Source organism: Microtus pennsylvanicus, chromosome 14, assembly GCF_037038515.1.
Source record: "Microtus pennsylvanicus isolate mMicPen1 chromosome 14, mMicPen1.hap1, whole genome shotgun sequence".
Taxonomy (NCBI): domain Eukaryota; kingdom Metazoa; phylum Chordata; class Mammalia; order Rodentia; family Cricetidae; genus Microtus; species Microtus pennsylvanicus.
The window spans coordinates 46,239,177-46,254,982 of NC_134592.1; positions in this window are offsets into that span (position 1 = coordinate 46,239,177).

Here is a 15,806-nt window from a genome sequence, read left to right on the forward strand (position 1 = left end):
AAACTATGCTTACATTTCCTTAAGTTTTCTTTTGGTTTGTTTTAGGATGAGAAAGGAGCTTAAGTATACAGTCTAGCCTGTCCTAGAACTTGGAATCCCTCTGCCTGTGCCTCCTAAGTGCTTGGATTACAGGTGTGTGTCATCCTGCCTGGTTGAAATTTACTTTTCAAACTGGCATATTAAAAACACCTACGTGGTGTATATATTAGTGGGAAACATGCAACATTCAATATATTTATGCATTGTGTAACCTTAATCTTAACACTGCCATTTGATATCTTACATTTCACAACAGCATATGCCTCTTGAGTCATCGAGTAAATGGAAAGAAAAGTCATTTACTCTCAGTTTCCTCCTCTGTCACACTGGTTTTATGGAGGGTTTGAGTGTTTCCGAGTATTTGACAATGGTTAAATAAAGAGGAGCGTTTGGAAGTTTTATTCTTCTGAGAGTAAGTGAGGTCATGGAGGTAGCACAGAAAAAAGAAAGAGTAGGGCCTGGGGCTGTGGCTCAGTTGATGAAGTACTTGACTCTCAAGCAAGAGAACCTGAATTTGGATTCTCAACGTGCACATAATGCAAGCCAGCAAGTCAGTAAGGAAGCAGCAAGCAAGCAAGCAAGAAATAAGAATTAAAAATCACATACAAGAAATAAGAACTAAAAATCACATACAGCAGTTCATGCCCATAGTCCTAGCTTTCTAGAGATAAAACAAAGATGGGCATAACTGGGGCTTATTGGTCAGCCATCTTAGCTGAACTGGTGAGCTCTGGGTTTAGTTGAGAGATCTTATCTCACATAAATAAGATGGGTAAGCAAAGACAGGTAGCTCCCCCAAGTCAGCCTCTGACCTTCATACACATGCAAACACACATACACATGAAATCTAGGATGTCTGTTGAGGTCTGATAAATACATTAGAATATGGCCCTTTGGGAGTGGAGGTATATAGGTAAGCCTATTTTAGAATTTGGAATTTCTTGTTGGATGACATCGGCAATTTGCATACACAAAGATATGCATAGACTCATTCACTCTTGCATTTCCCCTTTGGAAGCTCTGTGATTTTCATAAACACATTTCCCCCAAAGAGCTTGAAATGAATTTTATAGGCGCCTGCAGTGGGAAACATTAGCGCACTTCAGAATACGAGCGAATTTGGCACCTGTAATAAATTTCCAGTGTCATTCTCTGAACCTGATAGATCTTGCTAGAATTTTAATAGCTTCTCCACATACCTGAAAATACAGCGGCGGTGTCTGTCACCTTTAGAAAATAATCATTCTGACGTGCTTTATTCACTTACAACTCACTTGACACATTTTCAGTTACATTTAGATATGAGCTTCATTTAGTCTCTCATTTCACATAGCAAAGGTTAGATAGTCATTACACAAGTTGTTTCCAGACACAGAAAGACCCCGGTCAACAAAATTGGAAGGTGATGTGCACATGGTGTTCTTGCTAAATCTTTTGTGTGCAAAATAATGTCTTTTCAATTAATTGCAGATGTCTTTAATGTGACTTCAAGCTGATGGAAATATCAACCCTGGCTGTGTCATTACTTGCCTGCATTTCACTTTTAGGAAACAGACATTTCTTTTGCTTCGGAAGAAATATTTTAAATATTGTTTACTTGAAAACTTTTGGTTTACCAATGGAAGGAGGGTACTTAGCCATGATTCAGATCTTGCATTTGGAATCTGAAATTTGAAAGTTTCTCTTCTCTTCTCTTCTCTTCTCTTCTCTTCTCTTCTCTTCTCTTCTCTTCTCTTCTCTTCTCTTCTCTTCTCTTCTCTTCTCTTTCTCTTTCTCTTTCTCTCTCTTTCTTCTTTTGCCGTTCCATTTCAATTTAGACAGGCGCAATATTTCACATTTTGGGAACATCAGCCAATTCATTTCAAAGCTAGAATGTTTTGGCAGTCTATTGAGGACACAGGTGGGCTTGGAACTACACGTTCATGTTCTTAGTGAAAGGGAATATGAGGCTCAGCAAAACCCAGGAAGAAGACAAAAGCCAAAGGATTGGGAAACTCAACAAAAAGTAAGAACTGGCTAGCTTCTCTTTAATGATTTGCCTTTGGCTGCCAAACTCTAGTCTCCAGGACTAATGTGGCCTCATGCAGCCAGCTCCTCTGTATTCCTTGGCAGAAGACTTGGCTGCTATGGGCTTGATGTCTACTTAGTAGGTGGTTTTGTGGTCCGAGATCGTGTCTGAGATTCAATTTCCAGTGTGATAGTGGGAGCAAAGGACAATTTCAGGCTTCTTCAGGCAGAAAATGGTGTATTACAGGAGGTTTAAAATATGAGTTTGTCTACTGCTCAGCTCAAGCATTGACTGTGTTTTTTTTTTAACAGACCCACAAATGTATTTTTTTTAATGACTTTCATGCAGCCCTTTGCAGAGAAAGAAAGGGGAGCAGAAGAGAGAAGCTTTGGACTTGGGGTTCTTATTTTTTTCCAAGTTGCTTTACAGGGCATGACAATGAGAGTCCTGGTCTATAGGTAGACACAGTGGAGCTTTCTAAAATGAATGTTTATACTTTGGAAGGTTCTCCACAAAGTAAGGGGATGATTTATAAGACTCATCATTACACAGCACTGCGTGTGAATTCATATTTGTACTGGTTTCTGGATCTCTCCAAAGTGTTTAAAATTTTTCCCCCTCCAAAAGAGTTCTGTGAACTTCTAATTTCATCAGGACTTTCTGTTGTTGTCAGTGGTAGTCAAATGTAACTCTGAAACTGCAAGAGAGACCTTATGGAACTTGTACACTTTGTTTCTCCAGAGGAGCAGTGAGGCAGAGATAAAATGCATCTCAGTGAACATAGTCATATGACATCATTTATTCTTTTATCTAAGACAAAGCTTTAGTATCTTCTTGTTGTTGGCCACCCTCACTGACACCTCTTCCACTCCAACTCTCATAGGCTTACCAGCAAGTAATATGCAACTATTAGACACCAAGCCACAAGTCTCACGAAAATTAACACAGAATGCGTCATAGATCTGGACACGAAATATAAAACTATAAAGCTTCCAGGAGAACATTTGTGACTTTGAGTTTTATATTAACTTCAAGACAAAACTTTAAAAGCCAGTTCTGTGGGAAACAATGGTAAGGAATGATTGAAATTACAACTTTGCTCTTGAATGGTAGTGTCAAAATAATCAAAGGGAGTCACATTTCTGATAAAATAATCACTCGAAATAATTTAAGCATATGCAGAATAATAAACAAGAAATCCAATTAAAAATGGCAAAAGATCTTTACAGATGCCTCTGCAAAAATCTATTCAAGTCTATTCTACTAAGCACATGAAAAGACTTTACATTATTTGTGTGTACAAAGGACAGAGAGACATCACTGCACATACCACAGAATGGATAAAACACACAAACGCCTGACCATGCCAGTTGCTGACTGACGAAGACACAGAGCAGGACAGGGGCTGCTGGTGTGACTGCAAGGTTAACATCAGCAGCAGTAGGTCAAGTTGACAGTGTGCATCCTTGCTATGATGTGACAGGAATGGCATTTTATCTTCGTGGTTCTTTTTTGAACCCTGAAACTTCAAGCCAGTCTTGAGAAAAATACTGGGACTCTTCACTGAAGGACTTTCAACTGCAAGCCCGATCAATGCTCCTTAAAATAGTCAAGGCCTGGTGGAGGCAGAGATGATTCAGTTCTTGAAGTGCTTGTTGCTTTTGCAGAACATCTAAGTTTGGTTCCCAACACCCCTGTTAGGTGAATCACTATGGCAACTGCACTCGGATACCCTCTTCTGACCTCACAGACACCCACAGACATGAAACATACATACAAACATACATATACATAAATCAACATAAAATATATCTTAAAAAGTAAAAGGTTTATTTTGAATCATGATTTGCCTATATATTCCATAATGGTGGGAAGGCATGGTGCTGCCGAACAAGGTGTGGAAGGCTGCTATGGTGACAGGAATCTGCTTATATCTGGGAAAATCAGAAAACTAGGAAAAGGAAATACTGACACTCAGTTAGATTTGTTCTTTTCTCATTTTTATTTAGTCTAGGACTTCATTCCATGAGAGAGTGACACCCACATTTATGGTGGTCTTATACACCCTAGACAAGCATTTCTGAAAACTCCTTCAACCTCATCAATTTGATAGCTCAACACATAATTGAAAGCTCAACACATAATTTTGAACCATAACTTTCCATCTCTTATCATTAAAGGCTCATGGTCACCTCACAATGTAAAATACATTCATCTTGTTTATAATTATAGGTAACTACTCCAAGTGTTAGGAATTCTAACACTGTTATAAAGCCCCAATTTCAGAGTCCCTCTTTAGTCTCAAGGCAAACTCCATTGTGAGTCTCTGAAAGCCAGAAGGAAATCAAGTTATATAACTACAATACATAATAGAACAGAATAAACAACTAGTTATTCCTGCTCCAAAACTGGAGTGTTGGAGAACAGCAAGGAAAGACTAAAACACAACAGGGCAACCATTTAAGCTTATAGCTTCGTTTCTGACATCTGAGGTTTATGCTTGTTCAGGAAATCCAGTCCCTCCAAATCTGCATAGCACCTCTCTTGAGTTAGCTCTGCTGTAGGCCTGAAACTTTCTTTAGTGGCCATTCCCTTGTTCTGGCATTTGAGATTTCCACTGTAACTTAGACTTCACCAAGATTCCCAATGGTCTTTTTTTAAAAGATGAACCCCAGCATTTGGGAGCCAGAGGCAGGCGGATCTTTGTGAGTTTGAGACCAGCCTGGGCTACAAGAGCTAGTTTTAGGACAGGCTCCAAAGCTACAGAGAAATCCTGTCTCGAAAAAAGCCAAAAAAAAAAAAAATAATTAAATAAATAAAATAAAAATAAAAAAATAAAAGACCTGTCTCTTCTACACATTGTCTGGCTTCAACAGCTTTCTGGGACCTTGTGTAGGCTTCTGTGATTAAATAATTTTCGCATTTTGCATGCTGGCAAAACCAGTACCACATAGATCATGCTACTAAATTCTGCCGCCAGTCTGTAGTTTGGACCCATTCTGCCACTTGTCTAAACAGTTGTTTTTGAGCATGGACCAGCTTTATTGACATTCTCTATGCAGGCTTTCACTTTTAAAATGAATTTGCATTTTCACCATTGGCTCCATTAGTGGGTGGAACACCTCTCTTAGTGTCTGAGTGTAGAGCATGGGAGACAGTAGGAATACAGACAGTAGAAATCTGACTGTAGTTGGAGGAGAGCAAGAGCAAGACTATTGGGTACTTGGCCAGATGTCATTCATGTTACATCCTAGTGAAGAATCTGGCAATATTCTGCTCATGTCCTGAAAACTGGAGTGAGGCTGAGTTCAGAAGTAGTGGATAAGTTGTTGGTTTCTCTTCAATGGCACCGATCTAAATAATCATGGCTGCTCTCTCTACCTACCCACCTTTTCAGCAAAGTTAAATTTGACGTTGTTTTCTTCACTGAATGGCTCATTTTTCGTAGTTTTCTGTTAACTCTTCCTGGTAATCTGACTAAGAAACAGTGCTAAAACCCAGTCGTTAACTATCTTAAAATTTCCTGCACCATACAACTTATTATTTCTGCAAACTGGTTCCAAGTGCCTATGAACTACATAGTCATGTTTATTATAGCAACAGTGCCACATCATGGTACCCAAATCTGAATTTGGATAGAGTTGTCCACAGGAACAAAATCAAGAGAACACAACACCACACACACACACACACACACACACACACACACACACACACACACACGATGAATATTTGTCATGCTGATTGAATGGTGGTGGCTGGGGAGTTCAACAATGACCACTTACCAAAAATAGAGAGACAGAACTGCTGATAACTCCTTAGTCCACAATTACATGCTAAGCAGTCATAATCCAGTGCTGCAAGCCTGGAAGATCCCTGGATATTGAATGCACACTGGGAGGCTGAAGGTGCTAGAGTCTGGACATCACCACGGAATGGCATCAGCCAGGTCAGACATATTCACTCAGAAAACTGTGCAGGCAGACAAGTGAGCACTTCTCTATTCTTGAACCTCCTTCCAAGTCAACCATTGGAAGGTTTACATATTGAGAATGGGTTTCTTCTAAAATGCTCCCACAGATAAGGTTAGTGGTATGTTTCTAAGTCGATTCTAAATCTTATCAAGTTGATAATCAAGATCAACCATTACAGATATCCAAAACAATGAAAATCTAAGGAACAGCCAATAAGAATGTAAGGAAACACATCGAGGAAGTATAGTGTAGAATGCTGGATGAACTGCTGAAACAGAAAAGAAAATATAGTTGATACAACTTACAAGGCATGCACAAGTCATTTGATTATGTAAATAATACTCTACAACAGGCACAGTCCACCGTGGGTGGTGCCACCCATGGACAGGTGGTCTTGAGGTGTATAAAGAAACAGACTGAGCTAGTCACAGGGAGCAAGGCAGTAAGCACGTCATCAGCTCCTACCTCCAGGTCCCCTGCCCTAACTTTCCTGAACTATAAGCTGCAAGATGACACAAACTCTTTCCTCCCCAAGGTGCTTTTGGTCATAGACTTTATTGCAGCAGTGGAAACCCTAAAACATCGGTACAATAATGGCCCTATGAGAAAGGCGATGAGCTGTGGACCATGGGAACTGCAAATATAGCGTTTTCACAACATGTGTATGATGGGGTCCTTGCTGTTGCTTCCTGGGGTGTATTTGAAACCCTTCTGGAAATCTTGATCCCTGTTAGGCGGTTCTGTTTGGTTCATCATGCAGAGTACAAGTCAGATCACAGAACACATCTGTGTGAAGACTTAAGCAAAACTGGCAAGTGCAATTGCCTTCTGGTCTCTTCCTCTTTTTGAGCGGATGCCATTCAAGGCTCTCCTATGGCGTTAGGCTGGTCTTTATCTCTGCATTTTTTAGCTTACCCATCTCTACTAGAGTTAACTAACTACCTGTCAGATGATGTGTCATCTGTATGGGTATGTGATTGGCCTAACTGATGCTAACTGGATGTCTATGATAGCATTCAGTCATTCATTCATCTGGTACACAATATCCTTAGCTCCTCTTGGCACATTTTAGAGCTGTGAAGATAAAGATAGATTCTTACTTGCAGAGCATTTGCATAGCACAGGTTTGTGCAGGAGAGTATGAAAGGTTTATCATAGAAGGAAATGCTCAAGCAGAGCCTTGATAGGTGGCTGAGGCCAGACAGAGGCAACAGATACCATTCAGGTACAGAAGTCTGTGGGGGGAGCCTGCAGAATACAGCGGGAATGGCAGAGCAGAGCCAAGAGGCAGGGAACAGGCAGAAGGTATCCAGCACTGGGCTGGAAAACCAGATTATTTAGAATAATTCATTCATTTTAAGAAACAGAACAGAACCTATTCATTTGGCTAAGATAAATAAATCATGGTGAAGTTTGCTGTTCCCTTTTTGGAATAAAAGGTTTTCAAGAATTGTGTGTGTGTGTGTGTGTGTGTGTGTGTGTGGTGTGTGGTGTGTGTGTGGTGTGTGTGAAGAATTAGAAAATGAGTTGAGAAAGTGAAATTACAGTAGCTACAATGTATTTGCATTCAGTCCTCTTCTGAGGAAATGATTCGGGATGGAAGAACTGCGGCATTCCTGCTGAATCTTTCACTATTTCTGTGAAACTTTTACCTGAGTATCGCAATTACAGAGAGAATTCCTTGCTCAGTCAGGATTTTCTGAAGGCTTCGGAATTGTTATTGCAGTCAGCTTACTCCTGTGTGCTGTGGAATGCTGATGCTTCAGTGCTTGCCTGTGTGAGCAGAGCCAGCAGCTGGGGGCTGACTCCATTCCACTGGCTAAAAATAGCCATAATGATGCTGCTGTTTATTTTGCCTGCAGCATTTCCTCGCAGCTGCCGTTGGGTACACCCCCAGATAGAAGAGCAAGCTATGAAGAACAATGATGTTTTAGGATAAGTCATGTGAGAAATCCAGAATGTGGCTGTGCGTTGAGGTTAATTAGGACTCCTCGTGGGCATTTGTGTTGATTTGGTTATCATCAGTGAGCCATCAGGAGGGGAAAAGTCTCCCTCATCATTTTTGAAGGGAGGGTATTCCACCTTTTCCAATGACAATGCTGTCTTAGGTTAGGTGTGATCCTGAAAGTGTATATGTCATGGAATCTCTGATGAATGGTGTCTATGTATTTAACATCATGACTCGGGTCTGCCTTACAAGCTTGAAGAACTGAAGGAAGTAACTTGTGCTCTGAAGGCAAACACACCAGCTATGCCTAAACTATACAGTCTTTCCTGTCTGAAATATGAACATCACAGACAAATGTGCTGCCATATTTTCAGTAATAAAAGTGCTTAGGGGGGAAAGAAATTATTATAGCAAAGAAAGAGCCCATTAACTGAAAGGCCGGGAAAGGCACCGTGGATTGGGAAGAATATGTAAAAGCTGCTTTCTTTTGATGATTTAAGGTTGTTTCTGTTTTACTTGCATTGCAGTTTTTGAAGGCTCGTGAGGTAGAAAGACTTGATCAATTGTTATGATAATGACGCACGAGCCAAATTATGAGTTTAATTATAATTACTATCTTTATAGAGAGTTAATTAATCATAAAAGAGTACATTATATAATCTTTCTGTTTAATGAAATTCATTATAGAGGCTCCCAAAGGCCTAAATATAGTTTTAAACAAATTAAACCCGTGACTGGGGTTAAGGCTATTAATGCAAATGAGGTCCGGATTAGACACTGAAAAGGACTGCATAGATATTAGGCCCCTAACGTGTTGAGCCATCAGGCCCTGATGACATCCACACTTTTACTCTGGTTGGAAGAACAAGTAATTTAGTGGATTTCTACATAGTCTTGAAATTCAGAATATAACCGAGATTGGGTAACTTAACTTGCAAAGATGGTCCAAAGAGCTTCATTCAATATCCTTGCATGTCAAATGTGACACTTGACAGTGTTGGAGTTAAGATTCTCTGTAAAATGGAAGGTTTTAATCACAGAGGAAATGGCTACATAATATATGCAATGCTATTATAAATGTAACAGTGGTTTTAAGAAGAGCTTTTAATGTAGTTGACAATTAAATATAAAATAGTATATATTGTTTTATTTTTGTGTCTGTATTTGTGTGTATATAGCTGTGTGTATGCTCATATGCATATGAGTGCCATCAGATGCCAGAAGAGGGCGATGGATCCTCTGGAGATGAACTGAGAGGTAGTTGTGAGCCATAGAATGTGGGTTCTTAAATTTAACTCTGGTGTTTGGAAGAGCAGAAAGCATCCTTAGTCGCTGAACCATCTCTCCAGCCCCTAGTCAGTCATTTTGTTGGGAAGCGCACTAGAGTGCTGAAGTGCTGAGCAAATATTTAGTGAGTGTTGGTTGCTTAAGATAGTATTTTAATGTCAGACAAATGGCTATCTGAGGCATACCAAAGCGCATGTGGGCCTCCAGGCTGCGAGTATCACAAGTGCCTCTTATAGAGCCTACCCTGGCTCTTCTCAGCAATTCTCACTCTGGCCCCCTACTCTAAATTTTTTCAGCTCATGGGCTTCCCTCCCCCAGCTTCTCATTACCTTATAACCCTGCTATTTTGCTCTGCTCTTTCTTTTCTTCTTCTTCTCTTAACCCCCTTTCTTGTTCTCCTTTGCCCACACTCTTTGTCTTCCTTTCTTGCTCCCCAGATTCCTCCTCTCATGGTCTGGTCCAGTCTTCTGTCCTGGTCATTATACTCTTTTCTCTCCCTGATCTGAACTCTTCCAGATGCCTCTGGCTGTACCTCCCTCATATCTACAATAAAAACCTTCCCCTTGACCATACCTTGGAGCAGCTTTGTCCTCAATTTATACGTTTGAGATGTCTGCTGAATATTCTTTTAGACATCTGTTATAAAACAGTTCATATCCAGAAAGAAGAAATGGGATACTATTGTTTAATAAGGAAAGAGACCATGTTTCCAATGGAATGAATAAATGGTGATAGCTTCACAACAATGTGAAAGTGATTTAGGCCACTGAATTGGACACCTAAAATAATTAGATTTACATTGTATGTATCAAAGAAAAATAAAAAGAAGAATGAAAAAAATGGGACCATCCAATGGATTCTATTCAGAAACCTTCTCCGGTTACAACCTTTCTTTTCTAAACACATACTATTTCCAGATCAAGTAATGACCATATTGGAAAACTATAACCGTCATTCTTAATTTTATTATGCCTACTTTCCTATTTCTTACAGGGAGATTTTTTTTTTTTTGCGTTGCGTGAGTGCTGTGGTTAAAGTCACCCATCACTGGTTCTGACATCTCTAAGGGACGAGGCCATCCATTTAACTGAGCAGATACCTGACAATCACTGATCTATTCCATTACTTTTAATATGGACAGCATGCAATTTTGATTAGTGGCAAGTTATAATTTTGTTTTCTCCTGACTAGTGGGAAAATATAAGACAGTTGATGCTCTGGAGCCGAAGGTATAATGTTTCATGTGAACAATATCTAATGCTATTTGGCTGGTGCTACGTGTGGTGGGATGCCGGAGAAGCACCAGACAAACTTCGACGGTCTTCTCACAGAAAGACTGTGGGATTTAGAGGTGAAAACAGAGGCTTCTCCCATTTATCCTGAGGTCATTGTTCTGTCTCTTCTTGGTCTGGCTCACAGAGTCAGAGACTGTGCTGTTGAACCTTCCTGAATTACAAAGATGCATGCTGTATCAGTGTTATGATGGATACACAATTAGGGGTGCACTGTTAGTCTCTGTCAATTTGACACCAACTGGAATCCCTTGGGAGGAGGGAGCCTCAGTTGCATCCTTCAGATCTGTTAGGCACAACTATGTAGCATATTCTTGGGGATTTATCGATGTGGGAGAGCCCAGGTACTGTGGATGGAACCACCCCTGGGCAGGTGGTCTGGAAATACAAGAAAGGTAGCTTGGAAGCAAGTCAGCAAATCCTTGCTTTGGAAATAAGCCATGGTTCTTGCTTTGGCTTCTGCTTGAGTTCCTGGCTGGACTCTTGATAGACTGTGAGCTGTAAGGTAAAATAAAGCCTTTTCTCCCCTGCTTGCTTTCAGTCATGGTCTTCATCACAGCAACAGAAAGCAAAGCATTTCAGGAGGGAAGTTACAATGTGAAACATTTTGGGCTATTTGAATTTCTGTGAAACCAGTTATGAAACCAGAGTTTCCCTTAATTGGTGATGCTTCTCAGTGAGAAGTGAGAGGTTAATAAAATTAAAATTAAGCTGGTATTTGAGCGTAAATGAACACACTTGGAGAAGTTATATAATCATAGTATTGGAGAATTTACTAACCATCACACTTCTTAGATTAGTTTCATATTGCTGAGGTAAAGAACATTGATTGCTTGGCTTCGATTTTCAGACAAATATTGTCACAAGGTTGTGGGACCTCTGGTCTGAAATCAAACGGTTTGCAGTTCTCTGATACCTGCAGGGCAGAAGGTTCTTTACCTCTTGCACCCATTGCCACCTGGTGATAATTCTTTCTGTCCATTGGCTTGTAGATGACTTGCTTCTGTTTGACTCCATTAGCGTTCTGGCTGTCTTCTCTTTGTATGTTGTCTCTGCATCTTCTTTGTATAACGACACCATTCAAATTGGATTAAGCCCACTTAGTAAGGTATTAACCTAACTAATTACACCAGAAACAACTCTTTTTCTATGTAAGGTTACAGTCTAATATCTTAGACATTGAGATGTCAGAATTCTGTAGGGTCACAATGTCATCTTAGTATCTACTAATTTGCTTCTGAAATACTGGGCATACAGAGTTTTAGTTACCATAACTTAATAGAAGTAGGCTGACATATAAGAACAATGACTTAGTGACACAGAATTCAAAGACACAGGGAATTAAAATAGTGTGGGTGATGTGGCTGGGGGGATGCTCAGAGATGGTGTTCTTGATGTTTGGTATACAAAATATCCCTCTGTCTGCTGACTTGTGGGAAACAGAATCTCTAGATGTGAACTCCTCATACACCTGCTTTTATGAATAAGCTTTTATATATGTATTTGTGTGTATGAGTAGGTATGGCAATATGTTTGTGTGAGCATAGGTCTGTAGGCATGTGTACTGTGTGTATATGTATGCATTCTTGTGCTTATGTTTGAATGTCTGTATGCATACATGTGTGTAAGGGTGTGTAAGAGAGTTTGTGGTCAATTTATGAAATGTAATGGACAAAATGATTTGTAGATGTAATTTTCATTTCCCTTCTGTGTTAGAAGAGTGAGATTCAGTGGGAGTTAGTAGCTGTAAATAAGAAAGCCTAAATTTGAGTTTGTTGGGCTATTAATTTGCTGATGTTAATGTAAGAGGGGCTATAAACACTATATACACTGCAATAATTATTCTATCAGGACAACAATAATAAGATAGGACTGTCCAGGTCAAGTGAATGTGTGGTTAGTTACTGCTTGTGAAAGAGAAGTTAATTGATGCCTCACGAACATGGTTTACAAGGTGAGGTGATTTTGGTCTCTAGAAAATTAACATTAATTGTAAACTTTGGTGAAGATATTTCATGGTTTTAGGTGTTAGTGTCCCAAAGATTTTAGCTGAGTGTGGGTTTTGATCACAATTTTACTGCATATAATTTAAATTTAACTGAGCAGTATTAAATGAAGTTTTGAGGAGAAAACAGCCTTTCTTAAAATGATGTCAGAACAATTCCTTTATTGCATAGGCTTTTTCTGTACACTTCTATAGTCAGCCCATTTTCTTATTTCTGACAACCCAGCTTTGCCTTGAACATTCTTTTTACAGGTGAGCATTTTTAGAATAGAAAGATAAACTCAACACTGGAATTGGGCTTTATTCAACCCTAGTGTAATCAATCTGTTCTATTTTTTAAAACATTCTTTGCTTATTTTAGTCTCTTTGCATTTCTATTTATCTTCCAGAATTGCTTGATGATTTGTGTAACATAAGCTTCTTGGATTTTGATTGGACTGTATAGGATATATAGCTTGTGTTTGGGAGAACTGGCTTCATAAAAATAACTCCCAAACTGTGACTCTGTTGAGTTCTGCATTTATTTCTTATTTTCTTATTTCTCTGTTTGGAATGTTGCTATTTAGGATTTTGAAATTTGGTCTAAAGGCAATAAGAGGAAAATAGCTATTTCTTTGTGGCTCCTTTTACTTATCATATGTTCAGTAAAAACTTCATTTTTATGCAGTTATTAAAATGAACATTTGGATAATTCCCAGTGGTTTTATTAACATGAGTAATTTTTTTATATTCAGTTATAAGTTTCATTAGATAAATGTTTTCATTTTTCTTGGGTAAATTCCTAGGTCTGACATTGGTAGGTTATATATAAATGTTAAAAGTTTAAAAATTATGGCAAATTATTTTCCCTGGAGGCTGCTGCATTATGCCTTCCTACCAGAAATGTGTAAGCATTTGTATTTTCATGTGCTTACCTAGTTTGGCATTACCGATACACATTAAACACCCTTAATTAAAAAGAAATCCCAAATTTAAAACAATTCAAAATTTTATACTTAGAAATAATTTTAAGAATTTATTTTGTGAATGAATGTGTGTAAATACAGGGATGTGTGTGCCACTGCAGTGGCAGGTAGGATATAGAGAGGGCAGCTCTAGTGAATTGGTACCTAATAGGATCTAGGGATTGAACTCAATGAACTCAGGTCATTGAGTTTGTGTAAAAATGCCTCTGTTTTCTGAGTCACTTGCCAATCCTAAACTACTTGATGGCTGATAAGATGCCACTTCTGGAAAATTCCACATCTAATCTCATGTGATCCAAAATGCAAGCACATCAAAATCGCTGCATCAGATGATTTCAGGCATGTGTATAAAATGCATGTGAAAATGTGTATATTAAGTGGGTCTCCTGTGCCCAAATGTTGCAGAGTACTTCCCACTTTCTCTTTTATCAGGTTCAGTGTGGTCGGATTTATACTGAGGTCTTTAATCCATTTGGACTTGAGTTTTGTGCATGGTGATAGATATGGATCTATTTTCATTCTTCTACAGGTTGACATCCAGTTATGCCAGCACCATTTGTTGAAGATGCTTTCTTTCTTCCATGGTATACTTTTAGCTCCTTTATCGAAAATCAGGTGTTCATAGGTTTGTGGGTTAACATCCGGGTCTTCTATTCGATTTCATTGGTCGACTTCTCTGTTTTTATGCCAATACCAAGCTGTTTTCATTACTGTAGCTCTGTAATAGAGCTTGAAGTCAGGGATGGTAATGCCTCCAGAAGTTTCTTTATTGTATAGGATTGTTTTGGCTATCCTGGGTTTTTTGTTTTTCCATATAAAGTTGATTATTGTTCTCTCAAGGTCTATGAAGAATTTTGTTGGGATTTTGATGGGGATTGCATTGAATTTATAGATTGCTTTTGGTAGAATTGCCATTTTTACTATGTTGATCCTACCCATCCAATAGCATGGGAGATTCTTCCATTTTCTTGTGTCCTCTTCAATTTCTTTCTTCAAAGACTTAAAGTTCTTGTCAATAGCTCTTTCATTTCCTTGGTTAGAGTTACCCCAAGATACTTTATGCTATTTGTGGCTATCGTAAAAGGTGAAGTTTCTCTGATTTCCCTCTCTGCTTCTCCATCCTTTGTGTATAGTAGGGCTACTGATTTTTTCGAGTTGATCTTGTAACCTGCCACGTCACTGAAGGTATTTATCAGCTGTCGGAGTTCTTTGGTAGAGTTTTTGGGGTCACCAATGTACACTATCATATCATCTGCAAATAACAAAAGTTTGACTCCTTCCTTTCTGATTCGAATCCCCTTGATCTCCTTATGTTGTCTTATTGCTATTGCTAGAACTTCAAGAACTATGTTGAAGAGATATGGTGAGAGTGGACAGCCTTGTCTTGTTCCTGATTTTAGTGGAATGGCTTTAAGTTTCTCTCCATTTAATTTGATATTAGCTGTTGACTTCCTATATATTACTTTTATTATATTTAGGTATGATCCTTATATTCCTAACCTCTCCAAAACCTTTATCATAAAAGGGTGTTAAATTTTGTCAAATGCTTTTTCCGCATCTAATAAAATGATCATATGGTTTTTTTCTTTCAGTTTATTTATATGATGGATTACATTGATAGATTTTTGTATGTTGAACCAGCCCTGCACCTCTGGGATGAAGCCTACTTGATCATAATGGATAATTTTTTGACGTGTTGTTGGATTCTGTTTGCCAGAATTTTATTGAGAATTTTTGCATCGATGTTCATGAGTGAGATTGGTCTGTAATTCTCTTTCTTGGTTGGGTCTTTGTGTGGTTTTGGAATCAGGGTGACTGTAGCTTCATAAAAAGAGTTTGGCAATGACTCTTCTGTTTCTATTATGTGAAATACCTTAAGGAGTATAGGTATCAGCTCTTCTTGGAAGTTCTGATAAAATTCTGCATTAAATCCATCTGGTCCTGGGCTATTTTTGGTTGGGAGGTTTTTTATGACAGCTTCTTTTTCCTCATGACTTATACGTCTATTTAAATTGTTCACCTGGTCTTGACTTAATTTTGGTAAATGGTATTTATCTAGAAACAAGTCCATTTCTTTTACATTTTCCAACTTTATGGCATATAAGAATTTGTAGTAAGATCTAATGATTCTCTGAATTTCCTCAGTGTCTGTTGTTATGTCCCCCTTTTCATTTCTGATCTTGTTAATTTGTGTGTTCTCTCTTTGCCTTTAGATTAGTTTGGATAAAGGTTTGTCAATCTTGTTGACTTTCTCAAAGAACCAGCTCTTTGTTTCACTGATTCTTTGG